We start from the raw sequence: 15,831 nt of genomic DNA on the forward strand, positions 1-15,831 counted from the left end.
GAGCCGTATCGATTAACTGTTTTAGTAATTGTTTATACGACGTGCTATCAGTTTATTATATTCTCTGCTTGGGTTTATGCCGACTTGTCACGCAATAGTGTCACCAAATCTTTTCCTGGTTTGCTTCGGGGGTCACGCGTGACTGATGGATCTCTGCCACGCATGTTCGATTCAATTTCGATATTGAGTCTATGACCTGACCTTTTACGGAATAGCTGATGACCTAAATGGAATTAGACCAATAGCGACATATATATATATATATAAGTAATAACGTAAATGCAATTAGAATAATACAGAGTTGTGACGTGTAGTTTTGCTCTAAAATAGGACACTGCATGTCCTCTTGAAGGTCGTACGAGACAACAGAGACATATATCCTTAATAGGTGATAGGCAACTATTGCAGTCTTATGGCGCGTTGATGTTAGCATGTAAAATCACGACCGAGTCTTCAAAATTTCTAATTTTTTGCGCTTCACCGGAGTTCATGACGTTGCAGCCGCGAATGACGAATACACGCGAAAATCAATGCAGAGTTACAGTCGTCTAATCGAATAATGAATGAAATTATTTATTCCAGACTGTGCACAATACAAGTCGATATTATATTAGTAAGAGACTTAAATAAATATGTTAGTAAAATTTAAAAAGCGGTTAGTACAAATTTATAATATTTTTGTTTCATATTTCTAGCTCTTCTGCAAAACATCGATAAGGTTCACTACCAAGTTCCTCAAATGTTACAAATACGATAATTCCTGGCAATATCCAGTATAAGTAAACATTATATCTCTAAAATTAAACTATTCATTGCGTCAAAAAAACTATGAATGATTACGAATGATTAGAGAATAGTATCTTTAGGTCAGGGATGAATATAAAGTTAAAAGTTCAATTTTAAATTGAAATAAATTAATTTTAATGGGGTCGACTATTCCCATGCTTTCGTGTTCGTGTAAAATCAGATAACGGTATTTCTGGTCGACAAATGTTCCAAAACATATTTTAGTTTAATGTTTTAATTGGAGGGTGAGGGGTGAACAAACTTTGATGTTGATAACAATATAAATTTTATTAAAGTACAGTAAAGTATTTGTTAGCTAGATCTATCGACGACGTAAAGGAAATTACTATAGTAACAACTAAATAATATACAGTAATTTATATATCTGTATTAATTTAATGCTTAATTTAGTGGCCGAGAATTTGATATTTTCTCCTGTTCTCTGAAAGAATTCGCAAAAACGTCTTTGAATATTATATTAAGTTAGGTATACATAAGTAATGTAAAAGGTTAACTTGTCGTATTAGAATATGTTTTCTGTAATGGTAGGTTAAGTTTGGTATAATAAATAAATAAATATATAGCCTAGCAGTATAGTTAAATATAGGAACATGAAATGATAAACATCACTATCACTACATAGTATAAAACAAAGTCGCTTTCTATGTCCCTACATCCCTTTGTATGCTTAAATCTTTGAGACTACGCAACGGATTTTGATGCGGTTTTTTTAATAGATAGAGTGATTGAAGAGGAAGGTTTATATGTATAATAACATCCATTAAATAGTGAAGAAATACTGTTATTTTTGAGATTTGTATGTGATGTAAATAATTACATTTTTTCCGCTTACATAAGCAAACGCAGGCTGAACTCTACGAGATTTATCAAAGTAATATACTAAGTATAGTACACATTTACAGCATTTGTAGCATTGCATCCATGCGAAGCCGCGGGTCGTTAGTTAGCATTAAAAATTAACTTGACGGTACGAAATAAATCAATTAATTCTCACCCAATCGAAATTCACTCTATAAATTTTCTCTAATCATTTTTGATGTAAACCGTTGAGGAGTTACCACGTCTGGAACCGTTCCTGGATGCACCATCAGGTCATGCTTATCATAATAATGCATTGTCATCCAAGATAAACGTGTGTACAAAATATCACCTCAATCGGCTGAAGATATCTGCTTTATACTTGAGCTGCAAGATTCCACCCGAGACCATAATGTAAGTTAAATAAAAACTTGTCAAAAATTACCCACTTCAACACAAAATAACAACAATGATTTTGCATTTAATAGTGTTGTAAAGTTAGTAAAATTTGAGATTAGAAAAGCTAAAATAAAATAAAACATTGTTCTCCTAGCCACAGTTGCCTCACACGTACCATTTCATAGAGCGCAAAGTCCCATACAAATTCGGCACGTCACACAATAGCCAGCCGTCTTGATTCTCACGTGCGTTCCGGTGCTTCGAGAACTTTCCTTTGCAATTAGCGCGTTAAATTAATTTGTACGCGTAACTGCCGTGTGATCTGTGACGTAGCTATGTAACAATAGGCCCAGGTGTTAAAAAGATTAGGGGCCCCACCTCGACGTTTAAGTTTTAGTACCTAATATCATAGGCATGTCATACGAGGCGACTAAAAATTACGTAGCCTTGGCATGTAATGATAATAATAGCATTACCAAGGGTCGACGTCAGGCTGTCGATGTAAAATCACCGCCGGATCTTTAAAAAAAATTAACCAAGACTTTTTTACGTGTTCGGTTAATTTTTTACCGTAGCTTCCACAAACTTGTATATTAACTTGTAGTGGCTTTACAACAACAGCCCGTATTATTAGAAAGACTCTTCCCAAGACTACGTACTTATATATAAATACATAGTAATTTTAGCCAGTGTGTCATGTAATCGGATCTTTAAAACCAAGTTTGGTTTTTAAACCGTATACAATTCTATAAATTCCATCGGGATTCGCCGTCTGGGAAGACATGATGATAATAACAACTTAAGTACACACAAGAGATTATATTATATAATTGTGTGTGCTGTACAAAAACGGTGGTCTGGCCTATCAATAGCTACGCCGCTGTGTGCGATTGCGATCCTATCTACACTCAACTCACTATGTGATTATGTGAACTTTTTGAATCTTGACGACCTCCGTGGTGTAGTCTACAAACCTGTCTGTATCATGGGTTCGATTCCCTCACATACTTATTTTCACAGGTAGCATGCTTGCGCTCGTGTTTATGTTCATAAGTTATGTTAATATTTTATGATCATTTAACTGAACTTTCATTCGTTTTTTATTCGCCACGAATCTCTTGCGATTTTTGGGTTCCTTCCCCTATCTTATAGCATTTAAATGTACGATCAACTTTCTGACTTTCTATCTACTTTACGCACCGAACCGATTTACATAAATGGGTGATTTTAGTTTCGAATCTTTCTGTTAGAGTTTTCGCGGCCCTCTTTCCTACGTTTTCTTTTAAACTTCACACTGTCTACGACATCCTTATAGTCAGGCTATCAGTCAGTGTATCCTCGACATCAAGCCAGCCCTTGCAATGTTTCCCTTTTCAACCAGGACCAGGCGGAAGCGCACGACCAGCCATTTAATCCCTATACAGTTTTTAATAGTGGTTTTGAATTTGATTATCAGAAATACATATAAATTACCGCAAACAGCATATTCTGTGGATCTCCGCCGCTTTCTTACGGTCCCTGTCAGAGGCTACCTACCATCGATTAAAAAGAAATAACATATATACTAAGTACTGCTATAGATAATCTATTCTTATAAAGCTACAATTTTCCACTCTGCGCTGCCACTTCGCCGCGAAAATATTAAACCGAAAAGTAAATAAATAAATAAAATGAACATTTTATAAAATCCAGTGTTTCGTTATAATCACCCTCATATTTTAAAAACATTTTCATATTTATATAGCAGTATATATTTAATGTGATTTTAACAGCCATAAAAAAATACGAGCTATTGTGGTTTATTGAGAAATCACTATGGAATAATTATAGCGCCCGGGGCTATATTTTTATGGCTTCAAGCTTTCGGAGTTTGACGTTTTTATTAAGTTTATGAGATACGCTCGTTTCGACGTATCGGGAGTGGCCCAGCCCATTCTTAGAACTTGTTTCATGACATAGATTGATATATGTTACAAATCGATATGATATGAAGTTAGGTTAAATCTAATGAGAATATAATTGGTACAGTCAATGAGATCAATACTTATCAACAAAGTTTTGATAAATACTTAAATGGTAACCTAAGAATTATTACTACCAGCGCTAGGCTAGCGCTTCGAAAAGGCAGTGGTGAAGTTTGTTGACCTGGGCTTTGGCAGTCGGCAGTAGGCTTAGTTTTAAGTAAAATTTTATGTAATCCCAACGTGAATACAAAATTTTAAATTTGAATTTGTAAATTTATTGGAGGACAAAAAACAGAGACGGGATATTTATATGAAGTCTTTTTGTGAAGAAATAGGAAAAATATTAGACATAAATCCATAGCCAACACTAATTTTAGGTGACAATAGTCAAAAGTCTAGACAGACTTGAAAAAATTATCCATTATGATAGAATTAAAATACTGTTTGTATTTAATATCTCGATATTCATGAGCCAAGATTATTTCTACTTGCACAATTCTTCTTGAATATCCATACCCATTAATACATACAACTTACATTCTCTTACAATCACACATAACTCAATATGATTGGTAACAATACTTGCAAGTATAGTAATTGTGCAAGCTCCGAATGTGTTCGGTTCGATTCCGTTATCGGCTCTATTGTAACTGTGTCTGACTTATGTTCAAGTAATGCTTACTTCACGTGAGCTTTTGTTACCTCTCGCCTGCGGCCTTTTAGAAAATTATCTCGTGGTCTCTCTCTTGCGATTTCTGTGTTCCTTCCCCTAACGTGGACATTTGTTCCCTGCCTAACTTTTGCCGATAAGTTTGCAAGACGTGGCCGTACCAGTGAAGGCGGTACTTGGGGTTTGTTTGCTAGTCAGACATGAAGAAAACTGCGTATGATTCCTGGCGTGTAGCAACATGTCAGGAGCTACTGATGCCATTTGATTACGGACCCCTAAAAATAGTGGTTCCAGATTTTTTGAGATCAACACGTTCAAACTGAATAACTCTTCAAAGTTTATATTAAAAACTAATTCATACTAATGAGGACGTGATAGTGTGTATATATTTCCTTCATTCACGTAAAATCGGAGTAATGAATTGAAGTATTTTATTTTAGTGGAGATAGTTGGAAGTGTGAGAGTGAAACGGGCTACGTGTTGCGAAACCACGGGCAAAAGCTAGTAGTAGTGCAGGTTTTAATCTGAAACCAAACAGGATGGGTTCGCACCTTCGCATTCCTGGAGATCAGCGACGCGTGTGATCCTGGCACCTGCGGGAAATGAAGGATGAAGTATCCAATCACTGGATCAGAACTGTCAGCCGTCAGTTCTAAGACCTACCGGTATGCGCATCGTCTTCTTCATAGTCGTACTCCTCATGGCTGAGGGTCGTGGTCATTACGTGGAATGAAACACTTTTTAACAATTAATTTGTAAACCTGTGAAGGCGCTAAAACCAAAGCTCACCGAACTGATCTAAAGCTCAAAGCTCTAAAAGGTTACGATAATGATAATAGGAATCGATCTCACGAAAACCACATTATTACAGCATGAACCGTTCGTTCGCGTGAAACCGCACCACGTACAGACAGACAAACATTACGGTCGGCATATTACGTCGGGCGAGTATCGATTTCCACCGCAATCGAGTATTGCACCTCTCGGTTTATTCTTAATTATCATTTACAAATGAACAAACAAACGATGCAATACATCGTTATAGAAATAATTAACTGTCGATGTCGAACCATTTGACATAATAATGCCAAATTCAGAATTTAATTCTGAAGGTTGGGCGAAAAACGGCTCTCCATTTTTAATCCCCGACTATAGAAGGAGTTACAAGTTTAACGTGTCTATGTATGTCTGTCCGTGGCATCATAACAACCAAACATCCAACATAAAACAGGCCCATTTGAACGAAATGGATGGAACTCAGGATCAGAAGAGCCGACCACAAATAATGGAAAGAGTCAGGGAAAGAAGAAGAAGAAGCGAAGCCGGGGCGGGCCGCTAGTAAAATATAAATTGTACAAATAGTTATTATATTTCCACTTAGTTAGCTGCCTCTAAATCATAATCTAAATGGGAAAGTAATCATTTATAGGATCTAGAACGAAAGCATGACTTTAATATATTATTTTTCTTATTTATTCTACCAATCATTTATCACCAACACTTCAAATTGATAAAAAATGTCTTAATTTATTCCAAGACAGCCTCTCTGATTGATCAAACCGATTAAACTTCCAAAACGGGCGACTCATCTAACATAGCACTCTTGAGTGTTAGATAATAAATTATTTTCACTTGTCTATAACAAATAGGCAACAGTAATCGACGACAGTAATCGATCGAATGTGGCATATGATTTTATATTCCGTTTATTTTAATATTGACTTCCTAAAATAGAAGCGAATCATAATATAACGTGTATTATTTGTAAATAATGTACTTAGGGATATTATAATTCAAAGGCTTGGATGGTTGCCATTAATCACAATGAAACATACACAAATATCTTCGTTTAATATTATAATAGTTATTACAATACGTCCAGTAGATTTTGCGTGAAAGATAACAAAACATACACACATACATCCTAACATTTATAGTGTTAGTCAAATTCAAAATTCTTTATTCAATTTAGGATGATATACATCACTTATTGACGTCAAGAAATTACTTAAACTAAGTCTACTGCCGACTGAAGCGCAGGTGAAGAAGAAGAGGCGCAACAAACTTCACCGAAGCCTTTTCTCCAAGGTCACAAATATAGGTCTTATACATATATAAAAAATTAGGAGGACGAACACATCATTATTAAAAATGTCAAAATTTGAATGAATAAATAAAATAAAAGTTGTATTTCCAATAAAATTATTGAAAATTGTCACACAAAATATATATATATATATATATATATATAGGATATTCCTACTAATATTATAAATGCGAAAGTAAGTTTGTTTCTAACCTATTCACGATTTATATTCTCAAGCAATCTTCTTGAAATTTTACATGCACATACTATCAAATAAAGATTCCTCTCCTTAAACATATAAGTATATCGTACCGTACCGAAAGCTCTTACCCCTAATTGTAATAACAAGTTTACGCTGACGGATATTCACTGCATCAGCGACCTAGTTAGGTACTGCTTCACATTTGTTTTAATAGAATAATTCTATTGAGTCAGTCCGCTCTCGACATTCTTTCTATATAAATACTATTTATATTGTTATTCTTTGTATAAAATAAACAGTTTAATTATAATTTTGACGACCTCGATGGCGCAGTGGTAAAGTGAGTGCGCCTGAACCGAGAGGTCCCGGGTTCGATCCCCGGTCGGGTCATGATGGAAAATGATCTTTTTCTGATTGGCCCTGGTCTTGGATGTTTATCTATATATGTATTTATTATAAAATATAGTATCGTAGAGTTAGTATCCCATAACACAAGTCTCGAACTTACTTTGGGGCTAGCTCAATCTGTGTGATTTGTCCGAATATATTTATTTATTAATATTTTCGTTTTTTAAAAAGAGGCTTTCTTCGGACCCCGTAACAGTAGGTACATTTCATTCCGGAAAAAATACTGTTCCGGTGGGATGTAAACGCGGGCGAAGCCGCGGGCAAAAGACAGTAGGCACATAAAGAAGAGCTCCATCAGGTCATATGGTTCTTGTCTAGTGTAATCTCTATGGTACAAATGCACGCACGTATGAACTGCCATTGTCAACCTCCTGCCAGCTCCACGCTGTCGCCGAAATGCTGATGCGATTGCTTGAACATTGCGTAGTTAATATGACGTGATTTCATTTACCGTAATGAAGAACCAGCAATGTATAACGAATCCGCCAAAGTTTGGCAAAGTTCCGCGACAGTGTGGAGCCGGCAGGAGTTAGGTACAATGGCAGTTCATGTGCGTGCATTTCTACCGCGAATTAGAACTGAGAAGTGGATGGAGATTACACTAGGCCTATATTGTGCCAACGGGCTCGGCAAAATGCCTCCTAAATCTATACTATTATTATAAACAGGTAAGCGTTTGTGAGTTTGTATGTTTGAGGCGGGTAATCTCCGAAGCTACCGAACTGATTTCAAAAATTCTTTCGCAATTAGAAAGGTACATTATCTGAGATTGCTATAGGTATATTTTATATCAAAATTCCCAAGCGAGCGAAGTCCCGGGCAACGTCTAGTGTAATATATATGCCTCCTCGTTTTCACTGATTACAGCTAGCTAACGTTAGGGTGTTAATGCGTCAGATACTGTTATTAGCCGTGGCGGCGTGTTAGCATACTGGGGCACTAGCAAAATTAATTTTATATTATGTATGAATTATTTTGTAGGTCCACACAACAATAGCATTCTCAAGGAGGAATCAAAATTGAGCAAAATTCAAAATTATAAGATACGACTTTCAACTAAAACGAAAACTCAATAAATGTAAAAATAATTGCTCGCAATATATGAAAGCATAAAATCAATAAAAGTATAAAATCTTGTTCCAAAGATCTACATTAAAATATACATAAATCCGATAAAAAAAAATCCACAAACAAATAAGTAGGTAATTTGAACACGGGTTCGTTAATTCAAGAAGACTATCATTCTATATATAAAAAGCTTATAATGAAGAGCCTCTAAGTACTCATAAAACAATAGGTCCCTTTTGTACCCTAGCTTGAAGGGCTTTTAAATTCATATTTTAAAGACTAAAGACTAGACTAGATTTTGCTTACATACATATATATTAAGGACATAAAGGGCAATAAAATACCTTTAAAAATAATTCTAAAACATATATAAGATTTTGTTGATTCATAAGATGTTGTCATAGACATTTGAATAGTTTTGCTTTCCGTATCCACGGGCAACCGATTCTATTACATTGTTTTCAGTTCAGTTTTAATGATCTAGTTATCGTGTAAACTATAAAAGGTCATGCAAAATAACAAAAAAACAACATTTACATACCCGATTGTTCGGTTGAGTGCAATTTAGCTGGGAATTCAGCCTTAGAATGCAAAAAAACACACACAACACTTATAAGTATTAAATGCGCTATAGAATACACAGAAAATCCACTTTTTTTTTAAGTATAAGGCACTGAGCACTCGTCCACAAACTTATTGTCACATTTTCAATTAAAAAATAAAAACTTTTCAAATATCGAACGTCCGAACGCACTCGTGTGCTCCCGCGGACCGCGAAGCGACGACTCCGGCATCTTGAGGCTTTTTCTATCTCCCTTACTCGTATTAATTTGCTATGGTTGGGAAGAGATGCAAGATCTCGAAAGCCTTGATCGAATGCCCGCAAAAAGTAAAAAGTACAGCTTTTTCGCCGTATTGTTTCTTGTTTTCCCATCGATAAAGAGCTTGTATCACACACAATTGTAAATTACTTTATCATACCTACGATTTGTTAACTTTGTTTCAAGAATAATTAAGTTGGTTAGATCTTTATTGTCAAGTAACATCCTATATATAATATTAGTTTTATAAATGTGTAAGTTTGTGAGGATGTATGTATGTTTGTTACTTTTTCATGCGAAATCTACTGGACGGATTGTTATAAAATTTGCAACACGGGTAGAATATAACCTGGAACAACACATAGGCTACTTTTTATTCCGAAACTCCCACGGGAGCGAAGTCCGGGGTCACAGCTAGTTCTTCATATAAGTACAAAAATATAAAAAAAAGGTTTTCTAGGTAATATAAATTGTTATCCTCGGACAAAAACTGGAATAAATCGTGTACAGATGATAACTACCAAAATCGTATCAACTTGTTAATATGCACATAAATTTTCACTGTTCCACTTAAATGAAAATTATCTTGTCCACGGAATACAAGCGATTCATTTTTTATAATTGATTTAAAATTTGGTTGAACAACGTTACGAATTTATGTGAAGTGATCGGCAATAATGTATTTGCATGGTAATGCATGGTACCGACTGACTTTCCACTTTCCATTCGACAGTTTGTTTATAGTCCTTTGGTCTTGATTTATTAGGATTCCGTGCCCACAGGACAAAACTGGACTCTAAGAGCGCTGTCCGTCCGTCTGTGTACCTGTATCTCATGAACAGTAATAGTTATACAGTAGACAATTTCACAAATAAAAAAATTATCTATTTCTGTTGCCGCTACAATAACAATAACTGAAACGCTGTAAATATTTAATGTGGATTAATATACAGTAAACAGTAGTAAATATTTAGGTAAATTGATTTCATCATTCGGTAAATCATGTTCGATTGATTTGTAATATGTTTACACGTCTGTTTGGATGACAATGTATGACTTCAACAAAAGTTTGTGTCGAAAATGAAATTATTTTGCCTACAAATATATTTTTGATGAAATACCAACATAATAAATAAATAAATAATAAAATAAAATAAATAAATATGTTAGGACAAATCACACAGATTGAGCTAGCCCCAAAGTCAGTTCGAGACTTGTGTTATGGGATACTAACCCAACGATACTACTATATAAACATCCAAGACCCGAGCCTATCAGAAAAATATCATTTTCCATCATGACTCGACCGGGAATTGAACCCGGGACCTCTCGGTTCAGAGGCCTTACCGCTAACCTTACCAATGCGCAACCGAGGTCGTCAAAAAATAATCTCATTGAAGTCGTATTCAACCCAACAAAATGGCGAAAGACTTCACAGATTTGCGTCTTGTTCCTGTATACATATAAATATAGTATTATTACTGGAGTATTATGTAATCTGTGGTATTATGCTCCCACATAGCACGTTACAAACTGAGATACCGCTTGTTGTCTTGGTCACACATTTAAGCAACTATGTTAAAGAGAGACAACAAATGATATGTTACATTTTTTGACATGCTATGTGGATAATTTCATTATATCGAGTGGAAACTGAAAACTCATCGTAATTCAATTGATACGCTATTTGGAAAATAGCATATGCAGTACAGCTTCATCAAAATTGATGCACGGCTTCTTTGCAGGAGGCCAATAAGAGTTAGTCAGCTATTGTCCTGCGGTCACTTTCTCGGCCTTTACAATATTCATTGAATGGCACTTAGTACTTTAGATGTATTTGTAGTTGTTGAGAATGAAGAAAGACCTCGACGACCTCGGTGGCGCAGTGGTAAAGTTCTTGCCACTGAACCGAGAGGTCCCGGGTTCGATCCTCGGTCGGGTCATGATGGAAAATTATCTTTTTCTGATTGGCCCGGTTCTTAGATGTTTATCTATATATGTATTTGTTATAAAATATAGTATCGTTGAGTTAGTATCCCATAACACAAGTCTCGAACTTAATTTGGGGCTGGCTCAATCTGTGTGATTTGTACTAATATATTTATTTATTAAAGATAGCGGATCCTGGGCTCCGATGACCAAAGGTTGAGGAAGCTACCTGCAAATCGCTAAGATTAGATACAGAGGAATAAAAACGATATTACGGCCTCGTAGAATCCAAATAATAAAAAAATACTTGAACGTAAAAAATTGTTGCAGTTAAGTTTGTTCACAGACTAGCTTTATCCCGCGCTTTCACCCTCACATCTCAGGTTCTAAGCAATATATCGCGATGAAAACTATACACAATTTTAAGTTAAACCATCCGCTATACAACTGAGAACCGCATCAAATTCCATCCACTACTGAGTTATTAAGTTTTGCGCGAAGAAACATTGCCCACTTATTATATAGAAGGTATAGATAGATATACATAATTGATTATATTATTCTTCTATATGATAATATAAAATACAGTTTTACTTTTCTAAAAAGTAAGAAAGTACTAGTCCCTGAAAAGTAAGAAGGTACTTTAACATATTTTTGTCGATCAAAAGAATAAAATCAAACCGTTTCAACAATATCTTAAAATCACGTGTTGAACCTAATTAAAAGTGATCCTGCAAGGTCCTTCATATAGCTGTGATAGCGGTGAGGTTGTATGGTTTAATCTGCTGTCGACTGTACTGGAGATATTCAAGCATTGTCGCTCCGCAGGGTGCCACTCTCCTGCCAGGGAATGCCATAACAAGTTGAGTGAGCTCTTGTTATTCATAATTGTATAGTGGCGACATTGAAATTGATTTTGCAGCGCGTAAATTAAAAATATTTCGCTTCCATTTCTGGTTTCTCTTGCTTTTGAGAACGGTTTTGACGTTTTGTAAATTAATTTTGTGACATGCCGTCGACTTTGCGCAGGATCGGGATTTTTTAAATGGAAATAAGTATTGAAATTTTAATTACAAAATTATATTAAGACATGTGAAAATGTGTGTAAGATCTAGTTATGCTTGGATGCCGTGTTGGGACTGGGACCACACGATATCCTAGCAATGCCTAGCATAGATTTGGACATATTCTGGCACTGGAATAGGACTACTCCTTATCCTTAGTAGATGTTGTACAAGGCGAATAAGGGACACAGCCTAGGCAACAACAATAGTATTACCAAAGAGGGTTGTAAAATCAAAGCAGAATCTTAAAATTTTTAAGGTTAGTTCTTCGCTGACCCCGGGCTTCACGGCTTCACAGCCTCGGAAGCAACCGGGAACATTCGAAGAGAACAAAAATACAAAACTATACAAATAATGTAGGTATCAAAACAGACACTCTAATGTGATTTAATACAGGTAGGTGTTAGTGAAGAAAAATAAAAAAGCATACCAATCTAACCTGCCAGTGACGCTAATCCACGGTGTGGTCAATTAGACCATATGTGTGGCCAGGAAATGGAGAATGTTACGAAATTAATTAAATACACGAAAAGAAAGCAGTAATAATGTAATCTCTTACAATCATCATACAGTACGTATATCAATCAATACAAAATTATTTATTTATCACCGAAAATAATACTTATTTAGTTTATTTTTAATTTAGTTTATTTTTTTAATAGTACTTACTAAGTTTATTTTTTCATTTTTCATATAAAAAAAAAACTAAGTTTATTTTTTTATATGAAAAATGACAGAGATCGGTTGGCAAACCACCTGCTCGCTGATCAGATGACACTGTTCGAGTCACGAGAAAGTGCCGGATGAGACTGGCAAAGGACCGTAGAAGGTGGCCTATGCCCAGCAGTGGGTTAATTAATAAATACTTAGGCTGAAAGTGTGAAGTGATGAAAATGTAAAAGATTACGGGTCGAAAACTTTTTCTGTCTTATATTAGGTATTCTGTGATACCGGCTCCACTATCGGGTTCGCCGAACTTAGCGAATTCGGATTAAATTGCTGATTTTTCATTGCTATAATTTTGAACAGACGTCTGTATTGTCAGGTATTTATGTAATTAACAACAATAAGTTTAAACACAACGCCATAATTTAAACTGGTGCTTGGATCACTTATTGTATAAATGTGTTCAATTTATATAGAAATCGATTAATTCCAACCCGCAAACCTGCCCCTTGCTTGGCCACACAACATAACTTTCCTTTTGAATATATATATGTCCGATCACTAGTAAATATGTCAATCACGATATAATCTATGATTTCGAAGCTACGGCTATAATCTGGCTCATTAACGGGCCGTGTGAAGGATATAACTTGTTTCACTTGTCCAAACTGATATTATAAAGAGACATTACAAAAAATATATATTACGTGTTTGAAAATACGAAAGTAACATTTGTTACTACTTCCCGCTCTATCTATTCAACCAAAATTCTTGAAAAATTGTAGTTTGTACATATATGTAGTTTGAAGTATGGAAGGAAATAGGCTGCCTTTCATCCGGGACAAATATTTTTTTCCGTGGGATATCCTCGTGGACGAAACCGAGAATAAAAGGTTGTATAAAATATATCACATTAAATAAATATAAATATATTAGGACAAATCCCACAGATTGATCTAGTCCCAAAGTAAGTTCTCGACTTGTGTTATGGGATACTAACTCAACGATACTATATTTAATAATATATTCATATATAGATAAACATCCAAGACCCGGGACAATCAGAAAATCATTTTCCATCATGACCCGACCGGGGATCGAACCCGGGACCTCTCGGTTCAGAGGCAAGCACTTTACCACTGCCCCACCGAGGTCGTCATTCGTCAGTCATAATGGAGATTGTATAAGGCTATGCTCATATTCTACTCGTAATAGAATAATTAAACAGCTAAAACTATTAAGTTTCAAATATCCCAGTTGCCAGAAAAACGTGTGAGTTTATGAGCTATAAACCAACAAACAGACATAAAACTAAACCTCTGAATTACAATTATCTCGTAACACGATACTTTACTCATGTTTGTTCGTGTGATCTAAATTACATACATTTTATTACCCGTTGAAGTTTTATTATTATACAGATTATTAGAGCAGCTAAATAATAGAGAAGACAGAGCTCGTGTCGTATAGGGACGTGAAATCGATGGCTAAAGACAGAATTAGATGGAAAATGCTCCACCGTCGAGAACAAAGTTCTTAAATTAATTGTTAAATGATGATAGACTAGCTATCGATACAGAAAGTCTAATTGCTCTAGTGTGGAGGATACGCGTAGGTACTTAGACTGGCTGTGATTCCGTCCTTCCTAGAATAGGACCACCTATATCCGATGGATGTTGTACGAGGCGACTAAGGAATGATAGACCTTGACAGCTGATAGACAATAGCATTCCCAAAGAACGTCATGCAAACTAGAATGCTAACGTTGGAGAGTCGTAAAATCACAGGAGAATCTTAAGAAATCTAAGATTTAGGTACTTTTACGCGGTCCCCAGGCTTCGAGGTGTCGTGGCTGCAAATGCAACCGGGAACACGCGAAAAGGAGATTAATTCTTTTCAAAATTTTCGAACCACATGAGATGAGATTACCCTGGGCCCTCATTGGAAATTCAATTTAATATTCTTCTTCTTCATAGTCGTATTCCTCATGTCTGGGGGTCGTGGTCGTTACGTGGAATGAAACACACAGAACAACTTTCTTGGCATTATTAATGGAGTGGTTTGCCATTGCCTTCTCCATTTCACACACAAGTTAATAATAATCAACCAGTGTGTAGGTTTCCTCACGATGTTTTCCTTCACCTGAAGCAAGTGGTGGTCGATGAAAATTACTATAAATGAGTCAGATTTGTATAGAAACTCATGTGGCACGATTAGGATCCGAACCTGGGACCTTTCGATCCACAGGCGGGCGTCTTAACCATTACACCACCACCGCTTTAATATTAATTTATTATAAATCTAAATTCATCAGGAAAATAACGAAAAATAAATTAGGATTATGCGCTGGCGCCACAATTAACGCAAGCTTTCTGCTTTATTAAAGACTCCACTGCCACTCTGCTCTAAGTCACAGGAAATTATATTAATCTGTGCATATTTTTTTCTCTTTCCATAAAAAAATGGTATCAAAGCCAAGCTTAGTTAGCGTCATAGAAAGGAACTCTGAAAATACATAGATTTTTCAAAAAATACTTTTTTAACCATACATTTACATTAAAACTTTGTTATATTGTTGCAAAATATTTATGGAAAAACATAGTGGAAAGTTTATTTGTTATGTATGACAGTAAATTAAATTATTTCGGCAATTCTTCTTGGCAGTCGTCGTTTTCCAATGCTAATAATAATATTAGTGTGTTTGTTCTTCTTTCACACCAGAATTATTAAGCATTAGAATGAGATTGTTTTTGATGTAGAAATAGTTGGAAAAAATTATATGGCCTTCTATTTGTCACGAATTTATTTATCAATATTTTTTTAGAAATCTCATGGTTTCATTCGAGGCTATGGCACCGCAAAGCCCGGGAACAGCATCCTTTCCTTACATGTTATAAGACAAAGTTTCCTGCCACGTCTGTCTTGTCTGTTCGCGATAAACTTACAAAC

At 35.5% G+C, this 15,831-nt stretch overlaps 1 protein-coding gene across 3 annotated transcripts in view; it reads right to left on the reverse strand.

Moving 5' to 3' along the window:
- The window catches only part of dgo (diego), a 112,147-nt gene extending 102,962 nt beyond the window's left edge, over nt 1-9,185 (reverse strand). For all 3 annotated transcript variants that reach the window (XM_053754402.1, XM_053754403.1, XM_053754401.1), the window contains exon 1: nt 8,944-9,185. The gene's annotated coding sequence lies outside the window, so the exon portion shown is untranslated. The remainder of the gene's footprint in view (nt 1-8,943) is intronic.
- Between the last annotated feature and the right edge of the window lie 6,646 nt (nt 9,186-15,831).

Source organism: Plodia interpunctella, chromosome 14 (genome assembly GCF_027563975.2).
Source record: "Plodia interpunctella isolate USDA-ARS_2022_Savannah chromosome 14, ilPloInte3.2, whole genome shotgun sequence".
Taxonomy (NCBI): domain Eukaryota; kingdom Metazoa; phylum Arthropoda; class Insecta; order Lepidoptera; family Pyralidae; genus Plodia; species Plodia interpunctella.